The sequence below is a fragment of the Triticum aestivum genome, chromosome 6B (assembly GCF_018294505.1).
Source record: "Triticum aestivum cultivar Chinese Spring chromosome 6B, IWGSC CS RefSeq v2.1, whole genome shotgun sequence".
Classification (NCBI taxonomy): Eukaryota; Viridiplantae; Streptophyta; class Magnoliopsida; order Poales; family Poaceae; genus Triticum; species Triticum aestivum.
Genome location: NC_057810.1, coordinates 20,271,106 through 20,283,071, shown reverse-complemented (window position 1 = coordinate 20,283,071; position 11,966 = coordinate 20,271,106).

Genomic DNA, 11,966 nt, shown 5'->3' with positions numbered 1-11,966 from the left:
TTGGAAAATAAGCCATTGGAGAAACCTTAACCAATGTTAATGTACGTTTCTAGTATTCAATGTTTGCACATGTCATGTCATATTTGTTAAGAATATCAAATGTGTCCTTTGGAATGAAACGGCCAAATCACTTACAATAATATTGTAGCAATGTTTCACGAGGATAGGATGACATAGGCCAAATGCTAGACAAAATGACTTGCGCCCGGTGGCTGACCCGGACCCACCATCATATGGGTGTTGTGGTTGTTTCAAAGGACAAGGATGTAAACACGTGGCAAGGCCTAGGTTGCAATGTGGGCCCCCTAAAGCATGGTGGCACATCCCATCACATGGGTCCATTGTGTGGCCATAGCCCCTTGTTTTGCGCGGTTCCTACTCATATCTTAGTGAAAGTGCGTTATGTCGACTAGAGGGGGGTGAATAGGCGATTTTTATGAATTCTTCACTGAGGAATTTGCCGGTGAGGAAATTCCTTAGCGAAGAACTATTAGCAGCGGAATAAGTACTCAGAAGTAAGCGTAACAGAATACAAGCATGGTCATTATGATGAAATGAAGACTAGCACAGAGTACAGAAAGCGTAATCACAGGATAACACAAGATGAAGACAAACAGACTGAAGAAATTGAACTGAGGAAATTGAGAAAGTCTTCAGTCAAAGTCTTCAAACACAGATATGAACAAACACTCAGCACAGTAATGAGGAAATGAAAGGGTTAAGGAAACAGAACCAGTTAGGTTGGTGAAGACAATGATTTGGTAGACCAGTTCCAACTGCTGTCTCAGTTGTACGTCTGGTTGGAGCGGCTGAGTATTTAAACTCGAGGACACGCAGTCCCGGACACCCAGTTTCTGAGCACGCAGCTCAGAACACCCAGTCCTCACCGTATTCTCCTTGAACTAAGATCATGCAGATCTTGTCCAATCACTCGTGGTAAGTCTTCAGGCGACTTCCAAACCTTCACAGACTTGGTCACTCGGCAATCCACAATTCCTCTTGGATGCTCTAGACCTTGACGCCTAACCGTCTGGAAGAAGCACAGTCTTCAAAGGTAACAAGCGTCGGATCCACGCAGGATCAATTTCTTCAGTGATGCTCAATCACTTTGGGTTTGTAGGGGTTTGTTTTTGGGTTTCCTCACTTGATGATTTTCGCTCAAAGTCCTCGGAGGATGGGTTGCTCTCAAATGACAAGTGTCAAGTTCTCTCGGAGTAGCCAACCAGCTAGTGGTTGTAGGGGGCGGCTATTTATAGCCTAGGGAGCAGCCCGACATGATAAGACATAAATGCCCCTCAATGATATTACCGTTAGGTGGATAAGATATTTTGGGACAGCTGGCGCGCCACACAGCAACGGTCGGAAATTTGACTCTCCAATTCCTCAGGGCTATCATGTTCCTCACTGTGTAGGTAATTCGCACTAACGAATTCCTAACTCCTCAGTCAGAACAAATTCATCAGTGACCAGAAGAACTTCGTCTCTGTCACTGAAGAAAGTGACTAAACTGTATGAGATTTCCAAAGGCTTCACTCGAAGGGATTGGTAGGTGTAGAATTTTGAGTTGAGCATCACATGGAAATTTTTCCTTAGTATTTCCTCGACCCCCTTTAACAGTACGGTGTTTCCTATGACTCAAGAAAGAGAAAATGAAACTACGAAAACAAAAGTCTTCATGCTTCATGTTCCACAAATGAATACCAAGTCTTCAAGGTCACGCCAATTTCTTCACTTTCAAAGTCTTCAGAAAGTCTTCAGAATATCAAAGTCTTCAGTTGAAGAACTTCATTTTTAGGGGTCGACTTTCTCTGTAAATATCAAACTCCTCATAGACTTATAGACCTGTGTATACTCACAAATGCATTAGTCCCTTAACCTATAAGTCTTCAATACACCAAAATCACTAAGGGGCACTAGATGCACTTACAATCTCCCCCTTTTTGGTGATTGATGACAACATAGGTTAAGTTTTCAACGGGGATAAACATATGAAGTGTATACACTGATATTGAGGAATTTGATTACAAGATATAGTAGAACTCCCCCTGAAGATGTGCATAATGAGGAATTTGCTTTTGAGGCAATGCACATTTGAAGAGTTGAATCATGGAGATCTCCCCCTATATCTTGTAATTCATACATGCATTTGATATATAATATGAAGAATTTGAAATGCATGATGAAATATGGTGCCTGATGAGATTCAGCATGCGTGCAATGTCATTAACGAGGAATAAGCATGCAAAGCATAATGCAACAAAAGTATCAGCGCACCATCGGGTTTAAGATTACAACTCGATCCAAATAAAAGTTTCAGAAGAACGAGAGTTGTAACTTAAAAAATGCCCTTAATATAGACCCGCTTGAAGACTAACTCAGATTTCTCCCCCTTTGTCATCAAATGACCAAAAGGATTGAAACTGAGGACTAACGCCCCTTAAGAATTTCAAGTCGATGGAGGAGCGCCAGCGTTGTCGGGATTGTTTGTTATAGCAGGGCCTGCCGCAGTGTCGTCCAAATCTTCATACTCATCAGTGTCACGCGATGAAGAATAAGAACTGGCCACCAGTGGAGGAATTTTGACCTTCTTGAATTTCTTCGGAGGAGGTGCAGACCAGTCAAATTCTTCCTTGAGACCCATAGTCTTCAGTTCTTCAGCGCTGTAGACATGACTGAGGACAGCCCAGGTGCGGTTGAAGGTTTCATGAAGTTAGTATTGGTTCTTCTTCACTGCATTGTGTGTTGAGGTCATATTGTGAAGAAGTGCACCAAACTGACGCTTTACCCATTTGTGATTGTGATCAACCTTCTGATGAAGACTGAGGAGTAACTCACGGTCAGTCATCACCCTGGGTGCTGTGGCTTGAGGATTTTGCTTGGCTGAGGTATTTGCGGCAGAGTCATGTGTGGCAGAATCGTCATTGGTAGAGTAAAATGCAGCCTTGCGAAATTGACCATCCAATGGACGAATGCCTTCATCGATCACAGCAGTGGCCTTGCCTTTATCATCAGCTGATGAAACTGTCCGTTTGAGGACTTCAATGGGAGGCAAGTAGCTACCGTGGTTCAGAGTGTCAGCTTTGTAATTCAGTGAAGATCTTGCCCTGATGAATCTCATAATCCAAGGAGCATACGGCTTCAGCTCGAATGGTGACATAGCAATATTGGCCAGAGTCCTCATGAAAAAATCATGGAAGTAGACGGGAACGCCATGAATGATGTTGAAAAGCATATTCTTAATGATGCCAACGACTTCTTCATCATTTGAGTCGTGGCCTTTGATGGGACTCATTGTCTTCGTCAGAATTTGATAGACAGTCCGAGGCACATAGAGTAATTCCTTGATGAGGAATTTGGTTCGTGGGGCCTACCTTGGCTTCAAAGGCTTCATCAGCACTTGCATATAGTGATCGGAAAGTTCTGGTTCGTTGTAGATACAATGAGCACCATCAAGTGGAGGACTGAGTGGTAGAGCACGAAGCAATTCAGTTGCTGGTGCCTTGTAGTGAGTATTTTCAGACATCCAGTCTAATACCCATGAGTTCACGTCTTCAGCGTCTCCGGTGATGTGCAGAGTTGCATAGAATTGAAGAATGAGTTCTTCATTCCAGTCACAGATATCAATGCAAAAATTCAGAAGTCCTGCGTCGTGAAGAACACTGAGGACTGGTTCAAAGCCGGGCAGAGACTCCATGTCCACATGAGGAATATGTGCATGATCGAAGACTTTGTCTTTGTCGAAGAGCATTGAGGAATAGAAATTGGCTTGGCTGGCAGTCCAGAAACGCCTCTTCCTTATGCGAGCAGAATCATATGGATTATAATCAGTGAAGAATACGTGCTCGGCAAAGAAATCTTCAGCCTTGAACTTCTGTTTGCTTGAGAACGGATTCTTTGGCTTTGGTAGAGGGGTGTCAGTGAGTTGCATCACCACCTCAGGAATCGCGAGCTCAGGTTCTTCAGGCTGAGGAATTTCTTGTTCCTCAATAGGTGCAGCCAGAGGATCAGCAGCAGCAGGTTCATCAGCACTAGTGGCTGGAATTTCTTCATGGACAGATGGAGTGGGATGAGTTTCTTCAGAGCCCATTTGAACTGTTGGTGCAGGGGACTGAGGTATCTGTTGGAGTGGGGTGAAGAGTGGAGAATTTGGATGCTAACTTTCCCAAAAGTCATCGTTCATCACTGGCGTTGTGCTTCCAATATCCACATCTTCTTCAAGTTCCTCAACACCAGCCTCTTCAGCTGTGAACTGAGGCCTAGGCGAGGAAATGATTGGGGTTGAAGGGATTGCTTCCACTTCAATTTCTTCATCAACCTGCTCTGACGAAGCAGCAGAATGATGTTCTTCATCAGATCCGCTTGGGATCTCATAGTCTTCTCCAAAAGGAACAAGGTCCTTTGATGGCATGGAGGAAATAGGAACAACATCAATTGGATTTTTGAGTGAACTGGTCATCGGCTTCATTTTCTTCGCAGCCGAAGAGTTTGACGCAGCTGATGCCTTCCTTTTCTTCACTGCAGCTCGCTCTGCAGCCTTGGTCTTCTTCACATCGAATGCACATGGAAGAATTGGAGTTGGTGTGGGTGCAGATGGAGCTGAGGAATCTGGTTGATTTTCTTCAGGCGCAACTGATGCAGCTGCCCTGACTTCTTCAGTTTCTTCAGGCGCACCACTAGTGGATACCCTGGCAATTTCTTCAGCGGCTGGAATTTCTTCATCAGCCCTGGAACGAGCATGTTCTTCAGCAGGCTAAAAGTCATCAGCGGTGCTGGCATGTTCTTCAGCAGGCTGAGCAGAGTCGGCAGCCTGAAGATTTTCTTGTTGCGATGGGGCTGCAACATTTGTGAATTTCTTCGTCAGATTGACGAATCTTACTTTAGCTCCTTGCCAATCAGCATAGTAGGCATCAAAGTCTTTGCTGAGGGCTTGAATTTCATACTGAGCCTAGAGAAGTTCCTCAGGTGTCATTCTGACAACGTTTTTCTTCAGGAGCTTCTCCTTTCTGTATTGCGCTTTCTTGATCTCTCTTGCCTTCTCAAACTTCCATTTCTCTTCAGTGATGAAATGGGACAACATATGACTCTGTCCAGGGGTCAGAGGAAAATTAGGCATTGGGGTGTTTGGATCCTTGTGCCAGAGATCAATATAATCGAGGATTTTCCTCGGATCCAATAGCAGTGGCACAGATGTGCCTTTGGCTCTAGCGGCCTTCACCTGTCTGTCTCTGATGATTTCTGCAAGTTCATCATCAGAAGCTTCATCATCAGAAGGCACATGGAATGCAACCTGTTTCTTCTTTGGACTTGGCCGAGGACCTCGTCCAGCTGTTACTTTGGTCTTCAACAGTGTGGGGCCAGATGATGAAATTGGTGCAGCTGAGGAACTTGCTGAAACACCAGAGGCAATCGAGAAACCAGCAGTCCTTTGACATGTAGCCAGATGCATAGGAGCTGAGGACTTTGAAGCAGCTGTTGAGGACTTTGGTGGAGCTGTGTCAATGCGAGGAATTTGCCGTGAGGGCATTGCTGAGGAACTTGGCCGTGAGGGCGCTATTGGTGAAGCACTTGGCTTACGAGCAGGCTTCTTTGGCATGGATTTCCTCGGTTTGACCGAGGCCTCAGTAGCAGTAGCAGTGGCAGAATCCTCATTGAATTTCTTCACTGCCTCCTTGGCTTGTCTTGCCAATTTAGCTTGGCGCTTAGCCCATTCTTCAGGAAAGTCCTCACCACGTTTGATGCTTGTGGGGTCAGCTACTTGGCCAGGTGCCAATGGAGCTCTTGGCATGGAGGATTGAGGGTGAATTTCTTCATGTACTTTGGAGTCACATATCTGTATTCCCTCCATTCCCTTGCTCATCTCCGTTCAATCTTCTGAATGCGCACCTTGCGCTGATTTTTGTTTTCTTTGCCAAATTTTGCTTCATCAGGTGTGCAATAGTCAGCATAAATTTCCTCAGGGATTTCAAACGCAGTCATAACCTCAGGTTTCTTTCCTCCTTTCTGTGGCTTCTTACCGTCTGCCATATTCTTCAGTTGAGGAATTTGAACAGTTGAGTTCTCTAAAGAAGTATGCAGTTTTTCTTCGAGGAACGCTGCAAATGAGTTAAGTTGATGAGAATCTAGTGATTCAGCAGCAGACATGAGTACCTGTGAACAGAGTACAGGTGCGAGGAATTTGGAGAGGTCATATGCGTTCTGAGAAGATTTTTCGAAAAGAACAAGTTTTTGAGGAATTTGACCAGATGAGCCTTGAGGAATTTCACTAAGCGTTTTTGTCTTAGGTTCCAGAGTTGTACAGATCGAAGATCCACACAATTGAGGAATCTTGAAGGAAAAAGATGCTTAGAGAAACTAATCAAGAGCATATAACATGTGAGGTGTTCATATGTGTGAAGATTTGAAGAATAAACACCTTTGAAGATTTTCAGGAAAGCTTGAGAATCAAAGCGAGTAATAAAAGTAACTTTTAATTACCCAAAGTGAATAACACGACGAACTGAGAAGAACAGATGAGAAGTTCGTCAGGTTAGATCTCCCACGCCCTAACTTGGCAGAGGAATACAGCTACGGCGGCGGCGGAGTGAAGATTTCCGCGGTTGGCGTGAGTACGACGGCGACGAGGTCGAGGCAGCGAAGCTCTTCCTCACCGGCGACGATGGAGTAGCGGCGGCGCTAGGGTTTGAGGAGCTCGAGCGAGAGAGAGAATGGTCGAGCGGAGTAAATGAAGTGAGGAAGGGGAGAGGGGTATTTATAGACAAGGTGAAAAAAATTGTTCGCCCGAAGATTTAGGACGAACGTGCCCCTGCCCTTTCTCCTTCTCACGACATGTGTCACCCACGTACTGTGTAGTGGAGATCGTGTACGATCGTGGGTGAATAGAATACCGCATTTGAGATGCGGAACTGTTTGAGCGGCAAAAACCAAAAATTAGGATAAGATTTTTTTTAAAGTTTCGTTTGCAATTTCTTCAGCTGACAAGGACCCAGTGAAGATTTTGAACGAGTTTCAAATAGAACGCATATGAAGAATTTGTGAATAGATTGGATTGAGTATAGCATAGAGGGGGAAGGGTCCGATCACATTCACTTAGCAGAAGAAGCAACTTGAAGAATTAGCTATAAGTGAATGCTGTAGAGGACATAAACTCTTATATATATATATATATATATATATATATATATAGCCAATGAAGAAAAACGAAGGAAACAGTGAAGATTTTGAAAAGTTGAAGAATTTGAAAAACTGAAGAATTTCAAAATTGAGCAAAAACTCAAATTGAAGATTTTCAACTTTTTGTGGTGGCGTGACCCACCGTATAAGAATGATGATTTCAGACACCGCGTACAATTGTCGTAGGGTTCTGAGAATCAAATTCTTCATTAATTTCTTCACACTTAGAGTGTTATTCTTCATTGATTGAAGAAAAACGTTTCTTCATGTGTTGCACATCTAAGTCATCAATTTTGCATAAGTGTTAGGATGTGTGTCCTTTTCAAAGAACATTCGAAGATTCTAAGATATTTAGCTCACACCGCAACTTGCTAAATCTCTTCTCATCCAAGGGCTTAGTGAAGATATCAGCTAGCTGTTCTTCAGTCTTCACGTGCTCGATGGAGATGTCGCCCTTCAACACATGATCACGAAGAAAATGATGACGAATCTGAATGTGCTTTGTCTTCGAGTGCTGAACTGGGTTGTGAGCAATCTTGATGGCACTTTCATTGTCGCAGAGGAGAGGCACATTCTTCACGTTGATGCCATAGTCCTTGAGTGTTTGCTTCATCCAAAACAGTTGAGCACAGCAAGAGCCAGCAGCAATGTATTCAGCTTCCGCAGTGGACAGTGATACGCAATTTTGTTTCTTCGAGGACCAACAGACCAAAGATCGTCCGAGGAAATGACAAGTGCTAGAAGTTGACTTGCGGTCCACATGATCACCAGCATAGTCAGAGTCAGAATATCCAATGAGATCAAAAGCAGAGCCCTTGGGGTACCATAATCCTAGTGTTGGTGTGTGAGCTAGATATCGAAGAATATGCTTCACAGCCTTATGGTGTGATTCCTTCGGTGCAGCTTGAAATCAGGCACACATGCAAACACTAAGCATTATATCTGGCCTAGATGCACATAAGTACAATAAAGAACCAATCATGGAGCGGTATACCTTGTGACCGAAGTCAATACCATTTTCATCGGTGCATAGATGGCCATTTGTGCGCATAGGAATTTTGACGCCTTTGCAATCTTGCATGCCGAATTTCCTCAGTACATCTTTGAGGTATTTCTCCTGAGATATGAATATGCCATTGCGCTGTTGACGAATTTGAAGACCTAAGAAGAATTTCAACTCTTCCATCATAGACATTTGATATTCTTCACTCATCATATAGGCAAATTCATCACTATAACGTTGGTCAGTACAGCCAAAGATAATATCATCAACATATATTTGGCACACAAATAGTTCACCATCATAAGATTTAGTAAAGAGAGTAGGGTCGAGTGAACCGGGTGTGAAGCCATTCTTCATGAAGAATTCCTTCAATGTATCATACCACGCCCGAGGGGCTTGCTTGAGGCCATAGAGGGCCTTATTGAGTCTGAAGACTTTGTCAGGATTCTTTGGATCTTCAAAACCTGGGGGTTGAGCAACATATACTTCTTCCTCAAGCTTACCATTGAGGAATGCACTTTTCACATCCATTTGATATAAGATGATATCATGATGGTTAGCATAAGCAAGTAATATGCGAATAGCCTCAAGTCTAGCAACAGGTGCAAAAGTTTCATCGAAATCAATTCCTTCAACCTGTATGTAGCCTTGAGCTACCAGTCATGCCTTATTCCTCACCACAAGGCCATTTTCATCTTGCTTGTTGCGGTAGATCCACTTTGTGCCAATGATATTATGCTTGCAAGGATCTGGACGTTTGACCAGTTCCCAGACATTGTTGAGCTCGAACTGATGTAATTCTTCTTGCATAGCCTGAATCCACTCCGGCTCCAGAAATGCTTCATCTACCTTAGTGGGCTCTGTGATAGAGACAAAAGTATAGTGCCCACAGAAGTTAGATAAATGTGAAGCTTTTGAGCGTGTGAGAGGACCTGGTGCTCTAATGTCATCGATGATCTTCTCCACTTGCACTTCTTTTGCAACGCGAGGATGAGCTGGTGGTCGCTGAGGAGTTTGGTCAGCATTTTCTTCAACACCATTTTCCTCAGCATTTTCTTCAGGTGCATCAGCTCGACGTTCTTCGCGTACTGGAATGAATTCTTCAGCAAATTCTTCAGTAGGAATGACATCCTCAGTTGCCTTGAACATGATAGAATCCTCAGGTGCTGGTTCATCTAACACAGAAGGTAGGTGCTCTCTTTGCGAGCCATTAGTTTCATCGAACCGCACATCTACAGTTTCAACAACCTTGTGAAGAGCATTGTTGAAGACTCTGTAGGTGTGCGAGTCCTTTCCGTAACCAAGCATAAAACCTTCATGTGCTTTCGGTGCAAATTTAGAATTGTGGTGAGGATCTCTAATCCAACATTTAGCACCGAAGACTTTGAAATAACTCACATTGGGTTTCTTGTCAGTGAGGAGTTCATAGGCCGTCTTCTTGAAGAATTTGTGAAGATATACTCTGTTGATGATGTGGCATGCAGTATCAATTGCATCAATCCAAAAATGATGAGGCGTTTTGTATTCATCAAGCATAGTGCGAGCCATCTGAACAAGAGTTCTGTTCTTGCGCTCCACGACGCCATTTTGCTGAGGAGTATAGGGAGCAGATAACTCATGAGTAATACCAAGTTCATCAAGATAGTCATCAAGACCGGAATTCTTGAACTCAGTTCCATTGTCACTTCTGATGTGCTTGATCTTCACACCAAAGTTGGTTGAAGCCCTCGAGGAAAAACGTTTGAAGACTTCCTGCACTTCATGTTTGTAAGTAACAATGTGTACCCATGTATATCGAGAGTAATCATCAACAATGACAAAACCATATAGAGATGCAGCATTAGTGACTGCTGAGTAATGATTAGGTCTGAAGAGGTCCATGTGAAGCAATTCGAATGGACAAGTAGTGGTCATGATAGTCTTCGCTGGATGCTTGGCCTTGGTCATTTTTCCAGCTTCACAGGCTCCGCATAAGTGATCCTTGAGGAATTTGACATTCTCAATGCCAATGACATGCTTCTTCTTTGCAAGCGTGTGCAAATTCCTCATGCCTGCGTGACCAAGTCGTCGATGCCATAGCCAGCCTTCTGAAGCTTTTGCAAGTAGACACACGGCTGGTTGTGGTCCTGTAGAGAAATCAACAATATACAAGTCTCCTCTCCTAAAGCCTTCGAAGACTTTGGAATTGTTAGCTTCCATAATCACAACACAGCGATACTTTCCAAAGACAACAACCATATCAAGATCACAAAGCGTTGAGACTGACATGAGGTTGTATCCTAAGGACTCAACAAGCATGACTTTGTCCATGTGTTTATCCTTAGAGATCGCAACCTTACCAAGACCCAATACCTGACTTTTGCCTTTGTCAGCAAAGATGATGTGCTTCAGATGTGACGGTGATAAGGGAGCATCCATCAAAAGATTCTTGTCACCAGTCATGTGATTTGTACATCCACTATCGAGGACCCATTCAGTGGTTTTGGGTTGATCATCCTGCAGATGAATTAGTGTAACTTACAATCTCATACGCTTCATCAATGAAGAATATGATATCAAGTTTATCAGATGAATTTCATCAAGCAGTAAACAGATATAGCACTAGGAGGACGTGTGAAATGGAAGTTCATTTCATCATGATTAGCCTGCGTCCTTTCAGGAAATTTTGTCAGGTCCCCAGCAAATTCTTCAGACGTTAAATCACGTCTGAAGACCTGACCCTGCAGAAGAGATTAGTTCTTTTTCTTCACCACCCACATCTGAAGGGGTGGCAAAGAGTTCATCACTCTGCGAGCACCATAAGAGAATGGTGGCATAGAGGCCAAACCATTTCGTTTCACATAAGAGGGGTTAGAGTAAGCATATGAATAAGCAGAGAAATTCTTCGAGGACTTATGAACATAATGATTTGAAGAATAATGTGCATATTCATAGCCCTTAGCTCTACCCTGCGAAACAGAGTTGTTAGCACGATGATAATCATATGAGGACTTTGATCCATTTGAGGAATTTGATCCGTGTGAAGAATTAGGTCCATATGAAGAATTGGATCTGGGGTTCCTGTTCTTCACAGGTGGTGTCATGAGGACATTCACCTGAAGACTTTCAACATAACTTTTGGGAACCCAGATTTTCTTCATAGGGGAACCGTTCCTGCAGTTAGTCCCAACATATCTAGCAAATACTTCACCATTCTGATTTTTGAACAGTTTATAGTTGGAGTCAAATGACTCATCAGAAGAATGAGAAGATTCACATGTAAAACCAGATAAGTTAGATGGATCAACTGGAGGTCCCTTTGTAGCAACCCATGAGGTTTTGGGGTACTGCTCAGGCTTCCAATATGTTCCATCAGCATTAAGTTTCCTTTCAAAGGCAATACCCTCTTTCCTAGGGTTTCTGTTGAGGATCTGCTTTTTGAGTACATCACAAAGAATCTGATGCCCTTTGAGGCTTTTGTACATGCCTGTTGTGTACAATTCCTTCAGCCCTGCATCGTCAGTGATACTAGCAATGTCCTCAGATGAGGAATTAGTGATAGCAGAGGTAGGTGAAGAATTTGTAACAGTTGAAGCATTTGAACATTCAGGTGAAGAATTAGCAGATTCACGTTCAATGCACTTTAAGCATGGAGGAACAAATTCTTCTTGAGTAGCGCTGATTTGTTGAGCTAGTAATGAATCGCGCTCCTTCTCAAGATCTTCATAACTCACTCTTAGGTTCTCAAGATCTTGCTTTCTTTGAAGAAATTCATAAGAAAGTTTCTCATGATCAGATAAGAGAGTGTTATGAT